Source organism: Vicugna pacos, chromosome 2 (genome assembly GCF_048564905.1).
Source record: "Vicugna pacos chromosome 2, VicPac4, whole genome shotgun sequence".
NCBI classification, from domain to species: Eukaryota; Metazoa; Chordata; class Mammalia; order Artiodactyla; family Camelidae; genus Vicugna; species Vicugna pacos.
In genome coordinates this window covers 41,400,195-41,413,633 of record NC_132988.1, presented here as the reverse complement: position 1 = coordinate 41,413,633, position 13,439 = coordinate 41,400,195, and the positions used below count along the sequence as shown (strand labels likewise).

Sequence of the window (13,439 nt, the reverse complement as noted above, 5' to 3'; positions counted from 1 at the left end):
TCAGGGCAGCACATGACAGCTGACTCTTCAAAGGAGAGCAGAAGGCTGGAAATGAATCATCTGCAGATATTTCTCTTGTGGTTGGAGCTGCTGCCACAGTGACTGAGAGGGAAGACAGGGTCTGATGCCAGTGAGGCCTCCTCTCATGAGCAGTGAGGTGGAGGGACGATCCCTGGGCTAGGAGTCCGGCTGCCTATGTTCTGTGGGGAGGGGCCGCTGCCATCCGGCCTTCCCTCTTCCTGAACGTCAAGTAGTGGCCACTCCAGAGCCAAAGTGGGGAGAGCGTTTGATGTGTCACTAATTATACTTAAGGTGAGGGAAGAGTGTACCCGTCAGGCGTTCCCTGAATACCAGAAGCTTCTAGTTCACGGCTGGTCATTTAATCACAGGGAACTGATGACTAAGTAGTTTTATTTACAGAACTGAGGTCTCAAGCCTATACCCACAGTTCCCCAAGTAGATTCTGAGGACTTCCAGGTTCCCGAGGGAAAGGCAGGAGAGAAAACAAGTTGGAGGGTAACTCCAGATTCTGAGTGAAGTTACTTCCCTTGCAGTTCTGCAAAGAATTGGAAACATGATCATGTTCAAATTCTTATTTTTTTTTGGCTCTTTTATTGTTCTAAAGAAGCCTGGAAGAGGAAGATAAGAGTATGAATGGTCCCAGTGTTTAAAACAAAAAACCCTGGGAACTGAGAGTGACTGTGCAATAAAATAATTGATAGATTTCAACATTTCTCAAGCGTTATCAGATCCGAGTGGCACAAGGATTCTCTGAGATACGAAGACCAATGCTGGTGATCGGAGAAGTGTGGGTACAGGCAATGCCCGAAGGCTGAGTGCTCACTACTCCTTTCCTCCATCTCGAAATACTCTCCTTTCACTTCTTGCCAGCTTTTCTTACCAGCTTTCTGATCACATGACCTCACTCCCATTTACATGTTATTTTTCTCTACCTGGACTTTAAATTCCTAGAGAGGGCTCGATTCGAGGTCCTCTTATCACGCGCAGTTATCCCTATGGTTCTGTCTGTACCGGTTTTAAGTTGCTGTCAATATACCAGTGACTCCCAAACTGTCACCTCCTTTCTAGACCTTTCCTCTAGATTTGCATGTCACTGCGCGTTTTGGAATCTCCATGTGGATGTTTCATATGCATCCTGAACCCAACAGCCCCTAAACTGAGCATGTGAACTTCTATCTCCTCCTCCAGGGACCTCCATCTTGGTGAATGGCTACATCACCCGCCCAGTCGCACAAGCCAGGGAGAAGCCTGAGACTCATTTTCAACTCCCTCATCCCACCCAACCCAATCCAATCTTCCCAGTTCTGTTGAGTTTGCCTTTTAAATGCCTCACCCATTAGTCTACTTCTTTTCTCATCACCATCACTCTGATACACAGGCACCCATCATTTCTTGTCCAGAACAAGCATCTGAGGAGGGACTATATGAAACCAGTATAATCTTAACCAGACTCGCTTAAAGGCTGTTTTACTTTATCCACCACACCCCACCCATGTTTCTTCCCTCAGCAATTCAAAATGACTGAGCTTCCTCCAATGGCCAACTTTTCCCATGGCCATCCTCTCTTCTTAAAAAAGTGTCCCCTATCTTTGCCTCCATTTCTTTATCAGATTTCAACTCAACTTTTATTTCTCACAATAGCCTAGTCAGACTCTCATTTTAGGAGAGGTCCCTGTGTTAGAAGTTCACGTCTCCTACACCTGCTGTTCAAAAGCACTTGGTACACTTATATTTACACACTTGTTTGTGTGTATTTGATCAGTTTTCTCTATTATTTTGTAAACTCTCACCATCACAACCCACATCTAGCATAGTACAGGACACAGAGTAAATGTCCCATAAATATATGAATGAATAGTGGATCCAAAACGAGCTCAAGTGCTTTCTGACTCCCCATCCAGCAGCCTTTCCAACACGATACCACATTTTTTGGTGATGGTCAGAGAGCTTTTAAGAAATACACACTGACAGATAAATGGAAACATTGGAAGTATAAAGCAGCATGCCTAATTATTTACTGACAAAGAAAGAAAATATTTTCAACTTGTCTAAACCTGTTCATCAAATTCCTTTCTCCTCCTGACCTCATTTTTCCTAATTGTTCTAACGGAACCACCATTTACCAGTTGGCTAGCTCTAAACTTTGGGCTTCTCTGGACTCTAATCTCTACTTAGTCCCCACATCCAGTCATCTATGAGTCATATAGTTTGCCCTTAGTAGTTACAGTGTTGTTTCCCAGGGTACGTCTTCAGCCTCTTAATCATTTGTTTTGCTGCTCTGGGTAATCTCATTTATTCCTCTAGCTTTGACCATATAATGAAGGCTGTCAAATCTCTATCACTGGCCTGAAATCCTTCTGGGATCCAAGTTCATTTTTCTAACTGCAGCCTAAACATCCCCTGTTGTCCTGGCATCGTAATCTACTCAGTTACCTACGCCCAAATCCTTGATGTCTCCTTTCAGTTGAACAATTGATCACCAGCTCCTCTTCACTTATTCAGATCTTTCTCGGATCCATTTCTTCCTAGCTGCCACTGCTCTGATTCAGGCTCTCAGAAGTTCCTAACCCTCCTGCCCTGAGGTCTCCTCCCATCCCCTCCCCTACCACCCCCTCCACTCCTCACTGCCACAGAATCATCTCTCTATAGGACAGAGCTGACCAGGCCACTCCCCAGCTCTGGAAGCTAAAGCCCACACTTGTTTGTTGGTTGGTTCTTTAAAGGTCTTCCTACTGTATTTTTCCAGCATCATCTCCTGACACTTCTTTCCTCCCAGGGCTCCCACATAACCCATTCTACAGCCACGCTGAGGGAGCTCCCTCTTTCCCAGCTAGTCCTGGCTCATTGATAATTCTGTGCCTTTCCTCTCACCAGTCTTTCTGCCTGGAAACTCTCCCTCATCTGTCCGGAAGTCTTCACTACTGTGCTTCAATGTCACCTCTTCTGTATGGACTTTCTGGACACAGCTATTTGATCTCACTGCAGTCCTACTGTAACAGCATCATGGGATGTTCACAGGACTTGACCACTTTCTACCTTCAACACCTAGTACTGGGTGAATGTCTGTAAATGCATGCACATGTGAATAAATAAATACATGGAGAGACAATGTATATAAAGTACTGTGTACATTTTAAAACATTAGATAAACGCCAAATATACAGGTGATGATGTTCACTTCTGAGAGCAGTGGAGGTGATTATGCTAACTGGAAAGGCACTCACGGACCCTGTGTCTCTCAAAAGCAGCAGAATGACCACCATATACATTAGGCCACAGTATTTCGGATGGTGGAGTAATCTGTGTAGGTCTAGAAAGATAAACAAGGCATATCTAGTCTATGTTTAAACTCATCATTTGTTTTCAAGAGAGTTGAGGGGAGAGAAAGATCCAAGTTATTTGAGCTTGGGCTTTTTCTGAATCTTTGCTCAGATTCTGAATTTATTAGTTTGTTGAGGTGAACCTATTTAATAACAAAACTTATTCATTGAAATCTGCAATGAAACCTGGGCTAGGAAACAAACTGAATTTATACATGCAAATTGATATTCACAACAATGTTAGCAGAGTACAGAATATTGAAATCATTTAGTGAACTGTGCCTAAAGATTTACTTCTTCAGCCATCAAAAGTTGCACAATGAAAACACTTGTTTAGCTTTTTTTTTTTTAGGTGTAGCATCTTAGTTTAGCAATTCTACTAATTTACTCTTTGTCGATATTTGTTCCATTTAATTTAACTACTACTTTTCCGTTTCTCAGAGTTATTGGGTACTTGGCTGCTGGAGATTTGAAGGACAGGGAGGTTAAGTGACTTGCTCAAGTCACCCAGCAAATTTAGAAGCTGTGCCAGGGTGGGAGCTTTATTTCGCTGAGGTGCCATCTGCTGCTTAATTCATTAATCTATGATCCTTTCCAGTCCACAGTGCCTAATTCAATATTCTGAAATCATAAACTTAAATGAACCACCTAAATGCCTTTGAACTTTCTCTGGCAAGGTGACTGATGACTTAATTACTGAGCTAGAGTTGTAATTAATTATTATACCAATTTCACAAAACTGAGTATCCCGTGGTTTTATTGTCTTTTTCTATGCTGCCATTAACAAAAATAACTCTTATGAATAGTTATTATCTTAGGCAAATTTACAAATTAGGATCATTTTTATGCTCTTGAAGTTTTACAGAAAAAGGTACCTAATCAACTCAGCTATGTTTAGTTTCCTGTGCAATTACACAGCTTGTTTCCTAGTGACAATTTTTATTTCACTTGTTTGATATATTAGTTAACATTTGGGAGATTAATTTCCATTATTTTGGCTTTGAAATCAAAGCCATCAAAGATACTGAAATTGATTGGTTTAATAATCCATTAAAATTTTATTCAAAGATGACACCCGGAAATTACCAAACTTCTATTCAAGACTGCTTTCAAGAAATCATTGTAAAGCTCACTTATCCAGAAGCCACCTGTTCAATAGCACCAACATTTCAGCCCTTTAATCGTTAGAGGCCCTCAAGACTTAGAAGATAAATTATTCAAGCCACCTTTGTACTTTGCTGTATAAAGACTAACCACTCAGTTTCAAAGCATAAATCGTTAATTGGGGACAGGCAGTATTAGTCTTGGCCTTGTTAAATGGCTCCGGCCTGACAGTAAATGAGTAACAAATACTTAACAACAGAGAAGCCTGGAATTGGGATCATTTAGTGTAAGTGAAAATAGGTTTAGAACTTTTTGAAAGGTTTGTGAAGATATTACTGGGTTACAAAATACATCTGTGTCATTACTAAAATGACTCTGCATCTGAACACAAAACAAAATACTGACATTTTTAAAAAAGTTAAAGGATGTGTACTTCAAATATTTTCATTAAAAATGACTTAAATAAAAGTTTCAGAGTCTAAAGAAGCTACCTATCATTATATAGAACATTTACTGATATGAAAGAATCCAGCCCAGCCACCTTAAATAACAGGGTAACCGTTCTGCTACCCCTAGTTGATTTGCAGAAGCTAGAAATAGCACAACATTATGAATGCCACGGAGTATTTTAAGTATTAAGATGTTTCATGTATCAGATAGGTGTGGTACCACTTCCAGTTAAGAGTTGATGACATGGAAGAAAAAAAGATTTTAGATGGTTCAACAATTCCCATCAACTGCTTAAATTTAGAATTAGAATTGTAGTCTCCTGGGATCAGGTTTGTAAACTTCTGCATGACAAGAAAAAAACTAAGCAGTCTCAAAGGGTCTATCTTTTCCATTGCAGAACCAAGGAGATGGTCAAAACTATTTTCTCAAAATAAAATAAAAAACAGACTTGGAAAAGAGATAGTAAGACTTGGGATTTTTAAATATTTGGAAAGTTCTTTTTTGCCTTTTTGGGGGGATTTTGTTTTGTCATGAAGGAATTCCAGCTTCCCACAAATCCTGGAACTGTAATGATTACAACTAACCCTTCTAATCAATTTTACATGATATTAGCCAAAAGAGGGCATGTATCTTCCAGGTCAAAAGTAAATGTCCATCAACAAAAGAAAAGACGAAAACCACATGATCATCTCAATAGATGCAGAAAAAGCATTTGATAAAATTTAACACCCATTTATGATAAAAACTCTTACTAAAGTGGGTCTAGAGGGAACATACCTCAACATAATGAAAGCTATTTATAGTAAACCTACAGCCATCAGAGTATTCAATGGTGAAAAGCTGAAAGCCTTCCCACTGTAAAATCTGGAACAAGACAAGGATGCCCACTCTCACCACTTCTATTCAACATAGACTTGGAAGTCCTGGCAACAGTAGTCAGGCAAGAAAAAGAAGTAAAAAGGATCCAAATCGGAAAAGAAAACGTGAAAGTGTCACTATATGTGGATGACATGATACTATATATGTAAAACCCTAAAGGTTCCACACAAAAACTACTAGAGCTGATAAAAGAATTCGGCAAGATAGCAGGATACAAGATTAACATACAATAACCTGTTGCATTTCTTTACACTAACAATGAATTAGCAGGAAAACAAAGAAACAATCTCTTTTAAAATCACATCCAAAACAATAAAATACTTAGGAATAAATCTGACCAAGGAAGTGAAAGACTTATACATGGAGAACTATAAAACACTGATTAATGAAATTAAAGATGACTTAAAGAAATGGAGAGCTATCCCATGTCCTTGGATTGGAAGAATCAATGTTGTTAAAATGGCCATACTGCCCAAGGCAATCTACGAATTTAATGCAATCTCTAACAAATTATCCAGGACATTTTTCACAGAACTGGAACAAACAATCCTAAAATGTATATGGAATCACAAAAGGCCCAGAATTGCCAAAGCATTATTGAAGAAAAAGAACAAAGCTGGAGGAATAACCCTCCCAGACTTCAAACAACACTACAGAGCTACAGCAATCAGAACAGTCTGGTATTGGCATAAAAACAGACATATGGATCACTAGAACAGAACAGAGAGCCCAGAAATAACCCACAGACCTATGGTCAATTAATCTTTGACAAAGGAGATGAGAATATACAATGGAGAAGAGACAGTCTCTTCAGCAAGTGATGCTGGGAAAACTGAATAGCAGTATGTAAATTAATGAAGTTAGAACACTCCATCACTCCATACACAAAAATAAACTCAAAATGTCTTAAAGACTTAAACATAAGACAAGACACGATAAATCTCCTAGAAGAAAACATGGGCAAAACATTCTCTGACATAAATCTTAGCAATGTTTTCCTTGGGCAGTCTACCCAGGCAATAGAAATAAGAACAAAAATAAACAAATGGAACCTAATTAAACTTAGAAGCTTTTGCACAGCAAAGGAAACCATAAGCAAAAGAAAATGACAGCCTACAAAATGGGAGAAAATATTTGCAAATGATGCAGCTGTCAAAGACTTAATTTCCAAAATATATAAACAGCTTATACAAATTAATAACAAAACAATACAAACAAGCCAATCCAAAAATGGGCAGAAGACCTAAACAAGTAGTTCTCCAATGAAGACATACAAATGGCCAATAGGCACAGGAAAAAATGCTCAATATCGCTAATTATCAGAGAAACACAAATCAAAACTACAATAAGGCATCACCTCACACCAGTCAGAATGGCCATCATTTGAAAGTCCACAGACGATAAACGTTAGAGAAGATGTGGAGAAAAGGAACCCTCCTACACTGCTGATGGGAACGTAGTTTGGTGTAGCCATTATGGAAAACAGTATGGAGCCTCCTCAAAAAAACTAAAAATAAACTTATCATATGACCCAGTAATCCCACTTATGGGCATATATCTGGCGGGAACTCTAATTTGAAAAGATACATGCACCCCACTGTTCACAGCAGCACTATATACAATAGCCAAAACATGGAAGCAATCTAAATGTCCATTGACAGATGATTGGAAAAAGAAGTTGTATATTTATACAATGGAATACTACTCAACCATAAAAAGAATAAAATAATGCCATTTGCAGCAACATGGATGGACCTACTGATTGTTAGTCTAAGTGAAGTAACCCAGAAAGAGAAAGAAAAATACCATATTATATCATTCTAATCTGGAATCTAAGGAAGAAAAGGACACTATGAACTCATCTATGAAACAAAAACAGACTCACAGACATAGTGAACAATCTTATGGTTACCGGGGAAAGGAGGTGGGAAGGGATAAATTGAGACTTACAAATGTTAGCCACTATATATAAAAACAGATTTTAAAAAAGTTTCTTCTGTATAGCACAGGGAACTATGTTCAATACCTTATAATAGCCTTTAATGAAAAAGAATATGAAAATGAATATAGGTATGTATATGAATGACTAAGACATTGTGCTGTACACCAGAAATGGACACATTGTAACTGACTGTACTTCAATAAAAAAAAAAACCATCAATGTGTTAATGCTCTGTCCTTCAGTATAAATAGCCAGCAGTATAAATTAATCCTGTGCAGTCGTGAGTGTAGCCTTTTATTTTTTTCAATGATTTCTATTGCTGTTGTTTAGCTTATAATTAGTTTCTTTTAAATAACCTATTCCTTTATCAAAAGTATAAAATTTGAGTTTAATGAAAAAGAATTCAATGTATGCTTGGGTACATTTATTTAGAACTATACATTCCTGAATAACTGAACTCTTGGCTTCACGAGCGCCCCCAGATCAGAACGCAGGATAGCTGAGGAGGATATCCTCTCTGCTACAGAACAACATATATCTTTGTTCTGCAAAAAGCAAAACTAAAAAACAAAAAGACCCACCAAAATTAACTGAAGTGTGATGTCCTTGGTTTTGTTTTTTGAGAAACAACTAGGCTTACTACAGTTAGAATATAAAAAAATGTTATTCTGTCTGCACATTTACTGAGTCCCATATGATAGTTGTTTCCAGGTCCACACAAGTTTCTGATCATATTTCAGTATTTCTCATACCTGATCATATTTCAGTGTTGCTTCAATGAAGTTGACGCTAACGGTTTTGTCACTCACTGCTATACAGATCACACAGATACTTCAACAATGTCATTTCCCTTTTTTATGAGTGTTAAATAGTACTCGTCCCCCTCTGACCCATCCCCCCTGATGGGACTGACAAGATAACACAGCAGATCTTACTACTGCCCAAGGATATGCAGCAGTCTGCTGTCCTTATAATCCCATACTTTCTAGCTAATTTGCATCTTCAGCAGCCACAAAAATAGTAGCTTGTGCTTTCATTGCAAAGTCTATCATTATCCAATCTATCATTCCAGAATCAATGAATGGGACTTGCAAAGGCACATCAGGACTAGTGAAGAGGAAAGAAGAGAGGCCAATTCATAAAACACGCCATAGAACCCAGCCTCATCTGTACACTGTTTGAAAGAACTACAGCATCTACAATCAGAAGGAAATTAGGGAACTAGTGAAAAAAAAAGTTTATGGAATAAATAACATAACTGAGGAATTTTTTTAAATTTGAAAAATTATGGGAAAAATAATAGACTCTCTTGATAAGTCAATTATATAATGCATTTGTCTATGGCATTGTGGACCCCAAGACCAGGGCTCAATGTAATACACATGCCTATATGCCTAACTTAGATGATTTGATGATTATTGTAGCCTGAGATGTCAGACCATGGATCAAAAAGGCACGGCAGTAGTTATCTGGATAAATTTACAATGGCTTGCCAGGACTTGCAAGACTTACTTAGATTTGGAGGAAAATCACCTCCCATTTCCACTGCACTCATATACACATTCACAAAATGATGTGAATCACTGTAACTCTTCTGATGTCCCCATGCATTTAACAGTTAGCAGTGATGAGACTCCTAGGACCAAGAGTCATTTCTGTGATTAGTTACTACATTTTTCAAAGCTTAATTTGGGAGGGTGAAGATATCTTATTAGATCAGAAATTCTTAAATGAGTTCTCGTGGCTAATGCTTTTTATTAAAGTGATACCTCATGCTGGCACCATATAACCAGTGCAGCTCTGGGATATTCTCCTCTACATTCTGCTTAAAAAATTAATTTAAAATTACACGGACCAAAAATGTTGCCTGCCATTTTCAGCAAAGTATGAATGTTGCTGCCATCAATTTATCAGCCACTGCAGCCCCTAATGGTGCACTCTGAGGGGAATTCAGGATGGAGCAAAACAGGACACTCGTCTTAGATAGTAAATACACATATTAAAGTAATAACATCAATAAGCCCAGACTCTTGCATCCTATACACAGAAAAGCACTAAAATCATTCACTTGAGATGTCTATTTTTTTGTGATTAGCAGAAATCTTTTCATGTTCCACTACTTATTTTTTTTTCCCCCAGCAAAAACTCCTATATATCCTGGCTCCTCTCTTCCATCTTTGGAACAGTTCCTTAGAGCTATCTGAGGGGTTGCCTCCAGGGCTATAGTTTTCAGTAAGGTCCCTACATAAAACATAACTCTAACTTCTAGGGATGTGTGTGTGTGTGTGTGTGTGTGTGTGTGTGTGTGTGTGTGTTTTCCCAGTCAACAAGTACATGTTGGATTATCTTGGCCAAATTTTACAGGACCAGGACCAGGAAAGTTATTCTTGTTTTAATCAATGTAAGTGCAGTAAGAAAATTTATGAACTATGTATTTCAGAACTAATAACATATTCCTGTTGTTTTCATTTATTCTAGGATGTATTATAAATGTAAACTATCATAAAATATAACTTATGGTAGATACATATTTGTGAGTATGAAATACTTTTTTCCCTATATTTGTTGAATTCAAAAGATGAACATTCAAAGACACTATTCAGGTTATCTGATGAGTAGTTAACAGTCCACATTTAGAAACTTGAAGTTCCAGGGGGACAGACCACTGGGAACACCGACAACGGTTATCTTTAGCGCTTGCACAGGCAGATTATACAACACGTCACAAAGCACCGAAGAGAGAATTCTTCAACAATTCACAACACTGCTCACATTAGAAAATTCTAGTACAGACTTTAAGGACCTTACCAACTCAGATACAGGAGCCTACACATTCATCCCAAGCAAATGTATTATTTGTTTTATCCTCCATAACAAACAAATAAGCGCTCCATTTCGTTTTTAACTGTTCATGTATTTAAACAGCATTAGTAAGTTCCAGCTTGGTCTACTCTTTTTTCACTTATAAAGGTAATAAGTGAAGAGCTTCTATTTCTTGAAGAGAAATTTAAAAACAGTCTCATATGCTCACACTGTTTCTACATTGGTCAAAATACCTCTAAAAAAATCACAACAATCTCTTTAAAGTAAAGCTATCTTTTTGGTCATTAAAGACCATTAACCTTTTCAGAGGCATTTCTCTATTCTTTAGATTTTTGTTCACCTTAACTCTATATAATATAACACAACATTTGATTAGAACACTATACTTCTCAGTACAGTAGGTGAGGTAGACAGTAAAAATCCTCCGTAGTCAAAACAGACATCCCCACCGCAAGCTGTGTTTCCCAACTGAAAACATTCTCTAGTTCAATGAAAACAAATGACATTTTGGAGCAGAATTTCTTTCTTTTCCTTCTTTTAAAATCTGAAAACACACAGTGATGATAGGGTTTTGTCTATTACTCCAACTATCCCTAAAATCCAAAATTCTCCCCGTAACATTTGCCATCTGTATTTTGCTAGATAGACACAGTGTAAACAACCACATGTAGTGATGTTAATAAAGAAACCAATGATCCCATAATGAATTATTTCAAAAACAAACAAATAATAGGTCTTTCGCACTTAATCTGTTCACTTCTGTCAAGATGGTTAGTCTCCCTTTGAGGAGACACTGAACTGGGTAATCACAATCTCCAAAAGGGACGTTTTATGTATGGTTCTTCAGACAGTTTGCTTGAGAAGTGTATAAATAATTTTGCATTGACATGCTCCTTTCAAAAATACGTATTTTACTTTTGTCAAAAACAGTCTGCCTACTTTTCTTTTATTCCCATCAGAGATAATCAAGACACTCAAAAGTAAGCCAATTTTTCAAAACATCTGGAAACATCCAGGGATGAAAGGATCCATTTTAATGAGGGAAGACTGAGTCATTACTCAAAATATGTTATGTCTAATTAAAAATAAAACATGTCTCTGAACTCAAATATTTTAAGGGTTCAAACAAAACTTCATGTAAAAACCTCATAATTAATTCATTTATTTATTGAGTGCCTACTATATGATACCATGGAGGCAAAAAAAAAACCCAGTGAATTAAAATAATCTGCTTGTTTAAAATTCATGCCAAGTTAAAATAATACTGTTACCTTAATAAAAGCTTTTTTAAAATCCTGGCTTCAGTTTTAACCCCAAAATTAATTTATTTTCTGTACTTGGGCAGCTTCCATGTGTGTTTATGTATATAGATGGGCTGGATTCTATATTGTGGGTCTTAACATTTACAGATGTTTACCCACTTATCAAAATAAATGGCTTAGAAAGTAGAAACACTGATGCTAAAATAAAAAACACAGGTCCCTTTAGATTTGTGGACTCTTTTAATAGTGGATCTCTGTGCTTATATCTACTTATCAGAAAGAATGGCCAGAAATAATATAATTAATTTTCTGACTAACTATCATAGGCCAGGCATTTAACAAATATTATCTCTAGTCAACTGACTGTTATGTTATTGTCATTGTGAAGTTTGAACCATATGAAACTGTCATTTTTGAAGGTAAAAAATGGTTAAGTATTGAGACATTATTATCTCTACTGCACACAATATGACTCCGAGAGGTTTACATGAGCAGCCGGACTACATAGCTGATCAAGGGCTGGGCTGTAATCCAAACTTACTATGTTTGATACCAAAACACACACTCCATCCAAACAGGAAAGAGGATCCTGTGATTTACTTTTTATATTTTCATTTTCTATATATTTAGCTCCTAAATTATGGGTGAAGGCAGGGAACACATGGACAAAACCTGTGAGGATAAACAGCTGGGATATGATCCTAATTTTTAGAGAATTCTAATCATTTTAGTAGCTGTTAGGACATGGCATGGTTGATGTCCACCATGGAGAATGGGAGCATTGGATTTGGAGGAAAACAATTTAAAAGAGGGTAACATTTGACCAGAGCTTAAAAAAGAGAAGTGCCAGCAAGCACATAGAATCTAGATCAGGACATAGCAGGCAGGGGGTGGGAAGTGCAAAGGTCCTGAGGCAGAAACCTGCTTGAAACATGTCAGAATAGTGTTCCTGAGACATCAGATAGTAAAGGGAGGTATGGCTGGAGGAGGTCCTGATCACTGAAGGCCTTATGATCTATTCTAATGGCATTGGTAGCCACTGGAAAATACAAAGCAGAAACAAGACATGATCTGATACAGTTTAAAAGCATCACTCTGACTACTGTGTTGTGAAAAGACCAAAGGCAGGTAATGCCAAAGCAGACAGACTGGTTAAGAAGTCATGTCAATAATACAGGCAAACGATGATGGTATATTGGACCAGGGTGATACAAGTTGAGTTAGTGAGCAGTAGTAGTCAATTAAAAAAAATTGAGTGTATTTCGAAGGAAAAACCAGTAAGATTGGTTGACAGACCAGGTGTATAAACAAAACTGGGGAGACAAAAACAGCAATACCTATAACTAAATTCGTCTTTTTGTACCAAACATGATGCTACTTTTCATACAATGGACTAGCACATTCTGCTTAATAACACTGACCAAGGGGAAAACACTACATTATTACATATCAAAGAAATAACAATAAGTCGACTATACATTAATAAAATTAGTTTAAAGAAAAGAAATAAAATATAGATTACCTAATTCACTAAGTGTTAAGGATAAACATTTCATTCATGCACCCTGGAAGAAATTCTCTTTAACATAGAGTAAAATTTTAATGCAAAAGCAGCCATTCATTGGGGAAATGTAGCAG

The 13,439-nt window shown here is 37.4% G+C and overlaps 2 protein-coding genes across 14 annotated transcripts in view; one reads left to right on the top strand and one right to left on the bottom strand.

Moving 5' to 3' along the window:
* The window catches only part of CAMK2D (calcium/calmodulin dependent protein kinase II delta), a 294,475-nt gene that overhangs the window by 21,158 nt on the left and 259,878 nt on the right, over nt 1-13,439 (bottom strand). The window lies entirely within an intron of this gene.
* LOC140688736 (uncharacterized) overlaps nt 1-13,439 on the top strand; it is an 87,091-nt gene that overhangs the window by 71,515 nt on the left and 2,137 nt on the right. The gene's annotated exons all lie outside the window — the stretch shown is intronic.